Source organism: Dendropsophus ebraccatus, chromosome 4 (assembly GCF_027789765.1).
Source record: "Dendropsophus ebraccatus isolate aDenEbr1 chromosome 4, aDenEbr1.pat, whole genome shotgun sequence".
NCBI lineage: Eukaryota > Metazoa > Chordata > Amphibia > Anura > Hylidae > Dendropsophus > Dendropsophus ebraccatus.
In genome coordinates this window covers 107,175,633-107,189,071 of record NC_091457.1, presented here as the reverse complement: position 1 = coordinate 107,189,071, position 13,439 = coordinate 107,175,633, and the positions used below count along the sequence as shown (strand labels likewise).

The 13,439-nt window shown below is 43.6% G+C and overlaps 1 protein-coding gene across 1 annotated transcript in view; it reads right to left on the bottom strand.

Annotated features, from left to right (window-relative positions):
• Positions 1–13,439, bottom strand: part of GRM7 (glutamate metabotropic receptor 7) — a 319,156-nt gene that overhangs the window by 127,245 nt on the left and 178,472 nt on the right. The window lies entirely within an intron of this gene.

Genomic DNA, 13,439 nt, shown 5'->3' with positions numbered 1-13,439 from the left:
TTCTCCTCGCCTTCTGAAAGCTAAATAAGTGTTAACTTTTATGGTTTCTACTACCTTCCGTAGGATCCGTAGAATATGTGACGTGAAAATAGGCCCTAAGACAGATGAGTTTGCCAGATATAAAACTACATCTAACTAAACTACACTACCTACGACAAAATATTTACTTAGTGGGTTACCCTAGGTTATATAGAACCATGCAAAGGATCAGCTCTGCTACATCTGTATATTTTGGTCCTGCATTTGCCCATTGTAAAGCATTGTGTTAGGCTGTCCATGGGCGTTACATTTGTTGTGCCGGAGCTTTGTGTGTGCGCAGCGTACCCTCCATGCGGCAGTGATTTGTCTGTATCACAGTGATGTGTTTGGGTAGTGGAAACCTCACCATAGGAGGCCTCTCTTAACACGTTGATGTCATCCTCAGGTTGTATCCCTGTGGTGTCTGCATTCTATGCTGTCCCCAGGGAAGATGATTCTTGGCTGATAAATATTTCAGACAGGTGAATTTATCTGCAGTGTGAAGTTCAGCAGGAGGGAACTAAGTACCCAGAACGTCTCCGCAACAATGCCAAGTGCCTTCTATAGAGCGAGCCATCTGTGCAGCTCCCAACATAGAAATATACAATGTGTCACTCTGCAGCCCTCATACACAGACTTCAGAGGATGACATAGAGCGGTAATCAAAGCATGAAAGTCAATGAAGAAACAAACTGGGTTCCTTCATAGAGAAGGGGGGCAGAATGCCTCCTGCACACAGTGACTCCACTAAAAGAATAATAAGTTCAGCTCTGGCTTATAATGCAGGCCGTAACTCGGGATCAGTACAGGGTAAGTAATGTGATGTATTTAGATTAATTCTATGTTTAGAAGCACTCCAGAATTTTCTTTTATAGTGTAGCATACACTATTATCAAAGAATAAATGAAATCTCTTATGTATACATATTTTATTTAATGTACCATTTATGGGTTGTCTACCATCATCATTTCTTCCTTCTCTTACCAGATGTGATTCCCCTAATACAACCTACATTTCCCATGATGCCCCTGCAAGTGATAAGTCAGTGACATGCAACTGCAGTCCACTAAGCCTATAGAGTTTCAATATTTTCCTATGAGACTCAGCTTAAGGCTAAGTTCACACAATGTATTTATTTGCAACATCTGCCGTTATTAGTTAAATATTTACATTGCATTGACTTCTATGGAATCCCAAACGGAGGGTATACACATAGTATACACTCCGTACGGGATGTCTTGCAGCCGCACTGAAAACTAACATGTCAGTTTTGTGCCGTCGCTATTAGTTGAATAACGGCTTCACAAGACTTACAGAGCAGACAATGTAAAGTGCGGCTCCGGCTATGGTTAATTGGAACACGGGCACACCCAAATGTGCCCGCATCCCAATTAAAAAGTAATTAAGTTCATCTGGCCGTTACTGCAGTACCCATTCTATCACTAGTATAAGCCATTTTTACCCCTTATTACCACTAGAGATGAGCAAACCCGCCAGATTTCTGGTTTGTATTAACCAGAACTCTCTGTGTCTGATTCCCGCTGTCTGCAGCCTCCGTGCAGCGGGTGGATACAGCCGGAGGACCGCCTGGAAAACTGGGATACAGCCTATGGGATAGGCTGTATCCCAGTTTTCCAGGCGGTCCTTAGGCTGTATCCACCTGCTGCACAAAGCCTGCAGACAGTGGGAATCAGACGCTGAGAGTTCTGGTTCATACGAACCAGAAATCTGGCGGGTTCGCTCATCTCTAATTACCACCCTGCAAACTCTCTGTCTGCTTTTCCTATGCTCGGTTCCAGCTGGATGCAGACTAGCATCTGTGCTGCCTCTTATACACTGTGGAATATTACTGTACTGCTCCAGTGCATAGAGCAGCCCAATCTGCATATGAAGAAAGCAGTGCAGATGGTGGGAACCGGGTGCCCATTTTAAAAATGGACTTCGCCAGAGGGATCTCCACAAGGGTGACAAACAAGCGATAATTTTATTTTAGTGGAAGTGTGGTAGCATAGTTGTGCAGCATTATGGCTCAGTGAATAGCACTGTAACCTTGCAGCACTGGGGTCCTGGGTTCAAATCCAACCAAGGGCAACATTTGCAAAGAGTTTGTATTTTTTCTCTGTTTTTGCGTGGGTTTCCTCCCACAAAAACATACAGATAGGTGAAAGTGTTGCGGAATCTGTGTGCACTATATAAATAGTAAAAAAAGGCATTTCTGTTTGGCAGCTTAGCAGGAGGTGTTGGTGTCGTGACACCAGTGCTAGTCCAGCACACAGGTGTGATTTTGATACCTGTTTGTTGTAAGGCTGGGTGTGTTGCCCAAATGGTTGGTTGTTGCAGTTCCCTTGGGTTGTTGTCACGGCAGTCCTGAATGGCAACTGACCCACCCGGACTGTTGGTACTGTTTATACTGATAGTATAAAAATAGAACATCTTTACTGTAAGGCTTTTCAATGTAACTATACGATTTTCACAAATAGATAAATCTTGGTACATTAGAGTGCTTGACCTTTGTGCTTGGAGGGGGTGCTTGAGAGTAGCAAGTGAGAGAGGTAGTTGTAGCAGTGCTTGAAAAGTAGAGGAGAGGAGTTTGCCAGAGGAGCCCTAACCCAGTGTAGATGTGTACTCTGCCGGAAACTAGAGATATCTTTTCAATAGTGAAGTATTACTCGTGTAAAGACTTTGTCTGACCACCTTCTGCACCCTGGTATCATTGAACCTGTCCCAGTAGGGTAGTACAAGCCTCAGCTGTGGTTATCTGGGTGTAGCTAGGTGTTAAAGGTGTCCCAGTTACCTGCACTGCGCAATAGGATACATAGGTCTTCTGTACTGACTGCTTTGTCCTATCAAGGCTAGTTCCTCTGTAGTCAGGATACTGCCCTGCTTTTTGTTGACATGTTCCTGGCATGGGTCAGGGTGTTCCTTAGTTATCTTTCCCTTGGGTGTGTTTAGCACTGCATAGTAGACAAAGTAGTGGTAGTAAACGAAATGTTGGTCTCTAACTATATCTGTACATTTCAGTGACTAGACTCAACTGAACCGCTGTCCCTGACAGGGGTCCTGGTATAAGCCAGGCCCTGGCTTAACTTCTGCAGAGAATGTTGTTTCTTGTGTCCTTCCTCTCTCAAAATCTGACTAGAACTAACTTCTACTTCCTCCACCAGTAAAACTCCTCCTACAGGGCTCCTCCTCCTACACAACTCTGTATGCCCACCTGTGAGTGATGGGGAAGTGTGTACGCAGGAGCAAGAGCAGCAAAGAGCACCTCCAATTGGTCAGCAATAAACACATAGTACAATAGAAACATTAATCCATGACTACCTTCAGCTGTGCAGCACATTTAAATACATATTAATATAGAAAAATACTGACACCTAGTGGGGAAACTTAATATCCTCCTGCATATGGAGGATATATCCTCCTTTTATCCTTTTTTAGGGGGCTCCTTAGCATAGCTCCACCTACTTTCTGGATGTTTCCACTAGCTGATGTAGTACACCAAGGAGGCAGTTGGTGGTGCTGTTACCTAACTGTATGTGGTGTATGTAAGTGGAAATGGTGACACCTTTCTACTTCAGCTCAACTCTATAATAAACAACAAATGAATACATCCTAATAAACATACAATTATAATTCAGCTTTTGTTTCTAACCTTAGGAGTATGCTGCAGAAACTTGGAAGAAACCTCCAGCAGATGTGGTTGGTGAATATGCAGTAAGTGAATGTAAACCTGCCTGGGATATACATATATGTATAATGAAATAAAAAAGGAAATAATATAAGACTATGTTCACATACTGTAATACAACGGCCATTGTATTACAGCACAGGGACCAGCCAGCATGTAGCATGTTCCTACGGCCCATACTACAGTATCGGCTGTAGTAACATTATTTTTTTACTATTTGCATTGTGGGCACGTTCGGGTGTGCCCGCAATCCAATTAACCATTGACCACAGAGTAAAACACTGCCGAGAGCCATACTTTACACTGTGTGCACGGACTATTTTCTTCTGCCGCTGCTCACCGAACTGCGGATTTAGAAATTAGACATGCCAATTATTTTCTGTGGCTGCAGTGTAGTGTGTATACTTTATGGAATGGAATACTCTATGGAATTAGTACACTGTGTAAACATGGCCTAAGGGTGGCCTAGATGGACCAGGTGGTCTTTTTCTGCCAACAATCGTCTAAACAATGGCCTTAATAGAAAAAGTTCTTCATTAATAGTTGATCTGTCAGTATCACAAAGCCTAATTCTAGTTTTCATAGTTATTGATGTAACTTTGATTATAATTTGAGACATTCTTAAACTTATATGGAGATTTAGGCCAGGTTAACATGCTGTAAAACACAGACTGGTCTGAGACCCGGCCGCATCAGTACAGCAGTAGTGGCCAAATGAACTTCATTTATATAGAATTGGGATGCGGGCGCATTCATGTGTGCCTGCATCCCAATTACCCATAGCACACAATGAAAATTGTGTCCAGAGCCGCACTTTCCATTGTGTGAGCTGTCAGTGTTGTGCGGCCGCTATTCAATGAATAGTGGCTGCACAAAACTGACATGTCAGTTTTTGGTGTGGCCGCTAGGAAACCCGGCCGAAGTGTATACAGTGTCCATTGACTTTTAATGCAATGTATATTTTGAATTAATCACGGCGGGTGTTGCAATTTACATCAATGACTGTGATTATTTCAAAATATACGTTGTGTCAGTATAGCCTTAAGCTGGCTCAATACTTGATATTCCACAAATCATTATCTACAACCACATGTCAATAGCTGAATGAAGGCTGGAGCTCTGCAGTCTTTATATTCTCAATGTATTTATAGAAAGCCAAAGGCCTCTGGTTTCTACCAAGTTACAGTCAGCAGCCTCAGCTCACCGCCTCTCTTCCAGACATCATAGAAGCAGGGCTGAAAGGAAACTTCATTTGGCTTCTTCTCAAACACATCTGTGCACGTGTGGGTCCCTGGGGGTGAGCTCACAGCTCCTCTCTGCTTTGGCAGTCAGTATTTAATTGTGGGCTCGTATGCATGGAGTAGCAGTGAAATGGCAAAATATGAAAGCTTTGGAGGGAAACATTGTTTTTCTTATTATCTTTGTCATTCTCTGGGGAAATGGGAAAATTCTATTGTAATGCGAGCACTGCATTCAACTGTGACAGACACCGGGCTTGTCCTGTGTAAGTACGGATAAGATGCTAACTGGATCCAAACGAGAACGTGCCAATGTCCCTAGGGGTTCTGAGGAGCGTCCGACTGAGTGATGGCAACAGGTTATTGGGAAGATCCTCTGAGACTATGGCTGCTCCATAACAATGTATTGCATTAGGGAACAACAAGTATAAGATAAGGTGCTTTAGGTTGCACTTGGACACCTTGGAAGGTAAAGACCCCCCTATATAGTATTTTAAAGTCATCCTTTCATGCTGTAAATAAAAACATTCCAGTATCCCACTATAAATGGAACCTGTCTGGTACCTAAAGGGTAATGACACCTTATATAATACTTTGAAATGTAGGGGGGGGGGGATTTAAAAAAAAAAAAAAAAATATATATATATATATATATATATATATATATATATATATATATATATATACATATATATTTTTAATCTATATAGAATATTTGTTTAGATAAAAAAAAAAAAATATCTAAGGCCACATTCAGACGTGGCCTGACAGCATCCAGTGTTTGACATGGCCGTGTCAAACACTGGCCGCTCTCTCTGTCACTTTCTCTTAATTGGAATGTGGGCGCATTCATCTGTGCCCACAATCCAATTAACCATAGCACACAATGGATAGTACGGCGGGGGGCACAGACTATTGTGTGCACAGACTATTTTGTGCAGCCGCAATTCAGTGAATTGCGGCTGCACAAAATAGACATGGCAGCTTTTTCTGCAGAGTGTATACAGTGCAGCCGGTGTTCCATAGAAACAAATGCAACTGGCTGCTGTCAATAAACAATGGCCATTGCTGAAAACTGCAACTACGGACATTGTTTATTGATTTTTTTAAGTTGTGTGAACATGGCCTAATAGTACAACCTGCCTATAGCAAGCTGTAATGGAAAATTTGTCATGGCAGCCATGGAGGCCTTCTGAAGGCCTTTGGCTGCCATGAGATTGGCTACCTGCCATTGCATTATAGAGGATGCACTGTGGACAGTAACCTAACCCTGTTAGCAGTATATCATGGTGGCTTAAGGGGTATTGACATAATTTTCTTATAAGCTGAGGTACCACTCCCAGCAGTACACTGCTATTTGAAGGCGCTGTGCTGCTCATGCGAGCACTGCATCGTCTTAAAAGTTTATCAGTGCTTGTGCAGCAGCCCAGAAGGAGTTTATATGATGCCGTGGGAATTACACCTGTGGGATAGCTGTAGTCTTACTATGGTCAGTCACAGTTGATGTCGTTCTGGTCACACTGGTACTAGGACTTCCATAGGGCTATCCCACACTGTTTGGGTTGGCTCAGTAATAAGAGCTATACAGTAGATGTTGGTGGTAATAGTCACCCAAGGGCAAAATAGAGGCACAGTCTCTTTAACAGGAATTGTCGAGAGCAGAAACGTTTTCTATGGGGATTTGCTACTGGTCTGGGCAGTTCCTGTCAGAGACAGAGGTGGGATCAGAGAGCACTGTGTCAGACTAGAAAGAATACACCACTTCCTGTAGGACATACAGTGTAACAGGAGTGGCAACAGCAGACCGCCTCTCTCTTATATGAGCTACCTGCAGTTGGGAGTTCTGATGCGGGCGCATCCGTGCGCGCCCGCATCAGAACTCTGCGGCCCTAAAGATCATCCGGCCGATACTGAAGTACCGGCCGGGATGATCTTTTCAGGGACAGGCCGTTCCATGACCTGCCTGGGTCACAGAGTGGCCGGTCTCTTACAGCATGTGAACATAGCCTAAGAAAGGAATTTGGCTTTCAGGATGCTAGGAAAGCTGAGTGACTGTGTCTCTTCCAATTGTAATGGAAGCCATATTAATAGACCTATTACATAGAGATTTATGGCCCTGCTTCTCTGATCAGGGCTGACTTGTTGTGTATGTAGCTTCAGATTAGAGGTAAGTTTACTTCATCTACCTCCTCTTGTAATTAACAAGCCTAAAATAAACTGAGATCTTGTGGAGGTGTCTCGCTAAATCTCAATTAATTGTGATAAAAGTCTCGCCCGCCGTGGAGCGCAGCGTCAGCTACGGCGACTGTCACACAATGCAGCCGAGCGAGCGCTTTGTATTAAAGGGCAGAGCCATTAAAAGCGTGTTTGCATTTGAACACAGACTATTAAGCCTTAGATAAATGTAAAACGTACAAGAGAAATGTTCCCGCAGCCCAGAAAAGGCTCCATTCATGAATCAGGATCTTGTGTTACTGCGCAGTGACTCTTATTATTTGTGCCTTCCAAGAGACGTATAAATATATAACAGACGTCAATGTAAGTGAGTTATTCTGACACAAGCATTAATGCACAATTCCCCCCTCAAATCAAACAAACACCTGTAAATATGATTTCTTATAGCGGCCGTGCAGCATGGGGCACCATTTTGTTTTTTTCAATTCTTAAAAAGTTAAGAATTTCTGTACTTAGCGATTTTTGAATATACAATGTATTAGAGACCTCCATATAGAAGCAAGATTGACCTGCTTTAGGCTTTAGAACTGCAACAGTTCACTGTGGCATAGACTCCACTATGTGGATATACAGATATACTGTCCCCTTTCTGCTGTTATCAGTAAAGGAACTGTAAGTAGTGTCTTGCCTTATTCTTGTACTTTTTGCCCTACAGAATCGGTGGCGAGATTCTGTACGGAAACCCCCTGCGCGAACTCACTGTCAAATCCTGCCTTCAATGTCTTTGAACGTGAGGGCTTGCGCGCCTCCACTGTCTGCGCCTCTCTGCTCAAGGAATTGGCGTGTAAATCTTTTAAGCGGAGAGGCGTGGAGAGCGAAGTTGTGCGAGCCCTCCCATCCAAACACATTGAAGGCAGGACTCGGCGCTGAGTATGCACGCCCGGGGGTCCACAAGGAATCTCGGTGCCGATTCGGTAGTGTGAATAGGGCCTAACTCCTAAACACCCCTAAACACAAGCAGCCCAGACTCTACACAGGGTTTTTTTCTTTTGGCTAACATTAGTACTACATGCTTATACTTATGTGTTTAGGCCATGTTCACACAAGTTGTGTGCAACAACGGCTGTGATTAATACAAAGGTTACGTGCACTGCAGTCTGAGGGAATCCAGGCCAGAGTATATACACATAGACTGGTGCAAACTGCCCACAGCAACCAATCACAGCTCAGCTTTCCGTTCACCAGAGCTGAAGGCTGAGCTGTGATTGGTTGCTGTGGGCAGTTTGCACCAGTCTAAATTTCACACCCTTTGATAAATCTCCCCCATAGTGTATCCCTAGCGGGATCCCTAGCGGGATCCCTAGCGGCTCTACGAAAAACTGACATTTCAGTTTTGTGCGGCCGCTGTTCATTAAATAGTGGCTGCACAAGCTTGACAAGTCACACAATGGAGAGTGCGGCTCCGGATGGCTAAGGTGAATTAGGATGTGGGCGCACCCGGATGCGCCCGCATTGCAATTCAGCACAAATTATGATTATCCAGCCAGTACTGCAGTACCGGCCGAGATGATCTTCACTGACACCAGCCGTTTTGTGATCCGGTCAGGTCACAGAAAGACCGGTGTTTCACATAGTGTGAACCCGGTCTTGCTCTGATGTGGCAGGCATAGCATTGTTTTTGCTCACTGAAGTGATTTTCTTATGCTTCCTACATTTCCCATGAAGCCTCTGGCTTTATGGGAGAAGGGTTGGGGGTCTCATTACTGCAGTTCCTAATTAAATCTCCTGGTAATCTAATCATCTGGTCAAGTGAGACTTAATTGACATTTTGATGTTTTTTTTTTTCCAAAGTAGTTTTTTTTAGGCTGTATTCACACACACATTTTCATTGTGCTACTGCATCATTTATTTGCAGTAATTAATCATTTAAAGCGCAACTATAATTTCAGTAGCCAAAAAATGAAATAACTCAAATAAAAAGCCCTCGTGTTACCTTTTAAAAAGAGCCCTAAACTGCGTTGATAGCGTGTACGCTCGCTGAGATATCCCCAGTTGTTTGGCTCAGAGGAATAAATGAATTTTTCTTCTGGCTGAGACAAAGTGGGCGTGGTCTATCCCTCATCTCCCTGGCTGGGTCCCTCCATTCACTGAGCAGCACCTCAGCAGATGTATCACACATAGCAGGATCAGATACAGCCCCAGCATACAGTATCACAATGTAAGATTAGATACAGAGCCCCAGCAGATGGTATCACACACAGTGGGATTAGATACAGTCATCTGCTCTCATTACACTGTAGGATAATGTCAGCCATGGAGGTGGGGGCACCTGCTGCAGACATCTGATAGTGAATGTTATATGTACTATGGACTACAGCTGTGTTGTGCTGGGACTTGTAGTCCTCCCCTCAGTGACTCATCCATTCTCCCTCATGCAGTACATTGGCTGTGTCATGGCTGGGATGTCCCTCCTTGTTGAAGCACTGGATACACTTGTCCCTCCATCCAGCTCTTCCCCTGCGCTGCTCCTCACACACAACACCCTCAGCTCTGCTTAATCACCTCTGTGAGGGGAGGGGGGAGAACATGCTGCTAGGAGGGGGGAGGAGGGTTTGTTTATGTCTCTCTCTGTGTCAGGGCTGTTATCTGATCCTCCTGTCAGAGTCTGTACACTCAGGACGGATCTCCAGGGAGGGGGCGTGTCCAGCAGGAATGCAGAAATAAGTCAGAGCCAGAGAGGGCTGTAAGGGCATAATCAGCCTTATGTATTTAAAAAACTGTTCATTTTAGGTTATTAATGTGTATTGCAAAAAGTCTTATCATGACCTAAGCTAACTAAAACTGAATGGTCAAAATATTTTATAGTTGCGCTTTAATTGCCATCCAGCCATCCTTTGTTGCATTACTATAATGAAACTCCAACATGTATGAACATACCTATAGAGAAATATTGCTGTGGTGTCCCCCCACGGGTGTTACTAGTCTAACACCCCTCGCAAAAGTCTGTAACTCAAAGTGAAGTGGTAATGAAGTCATGTATAAGTTTTTCCACTAGATGTCAGTAGTATGTGCATTCATGTATGTATATTGCACAGCTGTAGTGAACTAAGGGTTATTGTTTTATGATCTGCACATCAATGAGAGCTACTCTTCTCTTCCACCTATTTCTATCCTTCTTTCTTCTTACACTCTCTTCTTCACCACTCACAGGAGCTGTTACATACCCTGTAGGAAGTTGTCACATGGGGAGAGGAAGTGTAGACCCACACTTAGTCAGTCTTAGTCAAGTTTCTGTAGAGAGAGGACACAAGACAGGATGGTCCCTGCTGTAGTCAAGCTGGTCCCTGGCTCTGCCAGGTCCCCTGTCCAGGACACTTAGTCGGTCCAGTGTAGTCTAGTTTGGTGTGTGGTAGTAGACAGACATATGGAAGACACAGAGACTTTTTCTCCTTTGAGGCAACACTTATACCTCTAATGCAGTGCTAAACACCAACAGAGAGGACAAGTGAAGGATCACCCTAACCCATGCCATTAACAACTTAAACAGTACAGGACAGTATTCTACAAGCTAGAGGAACTGATCCGGATAGAGCAAAGCAGCCAAGAGCCTACGTACTGTATCTCGCAAGGCAGGTGAAACCAGGTAGCTTTGGACACCAAGCTCAACTCAGACAACAAGGTCTGGATCTTGTGTCACCCTAGTAGGACGGATCACCCGACACTTAAGGGCAACAGGTGGTTACAGCGACAAAGGTCGAAACACGGGCACAAGTATTCTCCTTCTTTCAAGTTAAATCAAGTATCCTTCTACTCCTAAAGTTCTGGCATTGCACAGAACTACATTGGGTTGGGACTCTCAAGACAGACTCCTCCCCACTACTATTCCTCTCCACTTCCTCTACGACCTATTCCTCTCCACTTCTTTAAGCTCACTTTATTCTTCTCAGCATGCAACCAAGTCAGCACTGCTACTCTACGTTCACTACCTCTACAGTTCTCGGTGCAGATCTAGTCAACTCAAGTCCAAAGTGATTGTCTATTTGTATGCCAACGTATTTGTCAGTAAAGGAACAGTTTATTTATTTTACCGGGACTTAGTGGGTATCGTACTAGCAACTACACATCAGTTACACTGTCCTTGGGTTATCTCCCCTTTCTGTGGGTGGTGGTACCGACAGTTCGGATGGGTCATAACTCCACTCCAGAACACCATGATAAGCGCCCTAGGGACCTATCACAACCCAGCAGGTCACCGACCATTGGGGAAAGGTATAGCCAACCTCAAAACTAAAATCAGGTGTGCTCTATACCTGTGTGCTGATTCTGCACTGGCGTCACGATACTATACCATCTGGCTGAGCTATACTCCACCGACCAACCACCATTGTAGTGGAGTCACACTCTACCACCCAGCAAGTGACCTGTCGCTGCTGCTACAACACCACCCGGCAGCCGAGCACCACATTGCCGTAATTTGACATAAAATCACAACTAAGGTTTTTAATGAATATTTGGCTTCAGGCTTGTGTTTATGTGCATTTTTGTTGCATTTAAGATGTATTTTTGCTGCAATTTTTCCACTTTCACTGCAATTTGGGCTGTGTGTAAACATAGCTTCAGGTGAGATGTATAACTACCATATAACATGATCCCATAGAGATGAAAGTGACATACAGATCTGTGTGGGGAGGAGCTTGTGAGCACCTAGAAGGGATTTTATAGGTGATGGTTAGAGTTGAGTGCAACTTCAGCATGCCCGAGTCCGATCGTTCAGCATTTGAACAGCGGTGGGTGAAGAGGTTTTCCCGGACTCTCTAGGTCCAACTTCTTCAGCCACCGGTATTCAAATGCCGAATGCTCGGACTCAAGCATATCCGTTTTGCGCTCATCTGTAACAGTTATGTATGGGCTTTCTATACAACTATTTAGGGTTTTGTGGTCATTTTGGATTTATAGGAAATACTTATGGTCTGTTTTGTGAATAAGAGTTGCTGGATACAAACGGTAGACTTCAAGCTACACTCTATATAAAGTTTAGTGGTAAATGCATAAGGTATATTTATAGCTGATAGAGATGAGCAACTTTACAGTAATAATATAGCAAAGTTTACCAGGACTGGATCCAGCTTTTCCCAGCACCCGGGAAGGCAGTGAGTTAAGAGTCAGCCGGCTGATGAGCAGATTTCAGAGATAACGAAGCGCTTCTCTTCATTATTACTGTAAATTGGCTCCTCTCTAAAAGCTGACATGGGAAGAACAGGGATCAGTGAGTGCTGCACTGACTGCTCTAGGAGGAGCCCATTACGTATTAGCCCCTGATTCAGCTATTATTATTGTTTTAGGAAAAACATTGCACAAATGATCCTACAAACTCATCTGAACTATTTAGGTCAGTGTCGTCCGCACCCCCTTATGGACACGTTGTGTATGGGGACTGCTTGTACTGACATCTCTGCTCCTCATTGCCTTAATTATCCCTGCATGACTCACTGCTGATCTGACATAGTTGCTCCATGTTTATATCAATGTCCTGCTCCTTTGTCACCTCCATGGGGCTGCTCTAGGGTCCGGGGACTCTCCCGCTGGGAATGAGGCTGCTGTGTAGACTCGGCTTCCATCACTTAGCTCCTTAAGCCGAACACTTTACAAATCAAGTGATTAACATGCAATTACTGTGTTACTGCTCCTCTCCTTGGTCCTTTCTTGCATTATGGAAATGAGTTGTGACCTTATCCATTTAGCATAATTAATCAACATAAATGATCGCATCAGAGAGGCCCCGTTATGAAATCAGACTGGCATCACTCAGTGTCCTCTATGGTAATGATGTGGAGATTATGTAACCGCTGTCTATATATTCATATATCCAGCTACAAATATACAAGGGGACAATAAACAGAAAAGCCAAAGTCACAAGATGCAGGTCTTTTTGTTTCACATACAACCATCACCCACATATACATAAATTTAAAAAATACACTATGTAACAACTATAGAAGGCTACTTTATTGTCCAATGAGGCTGTTACCAATAGCACCAATGATCCTTACCCTGGATCAGCTAATAATGACTGCTTAGCTCTTACCTAGTTTAGAGGGGAGATATTGATTGGTTTGTGGCTTTTGCAGTATGATGCGGATTATAAAATATGATGAGTCGCTTTAACGTTTACCTTTCTTGAATCCTGTGATTTAATTGTCTGTTAGTAAGATTTTTTTTGTGTCTGCTTGGCTTCTAATTCATTTCAACTCTACCTTAATGCATTATTGTCATTTAACTAAACGTTGACATGTCACACAGATATTAAGATTATTAGATTC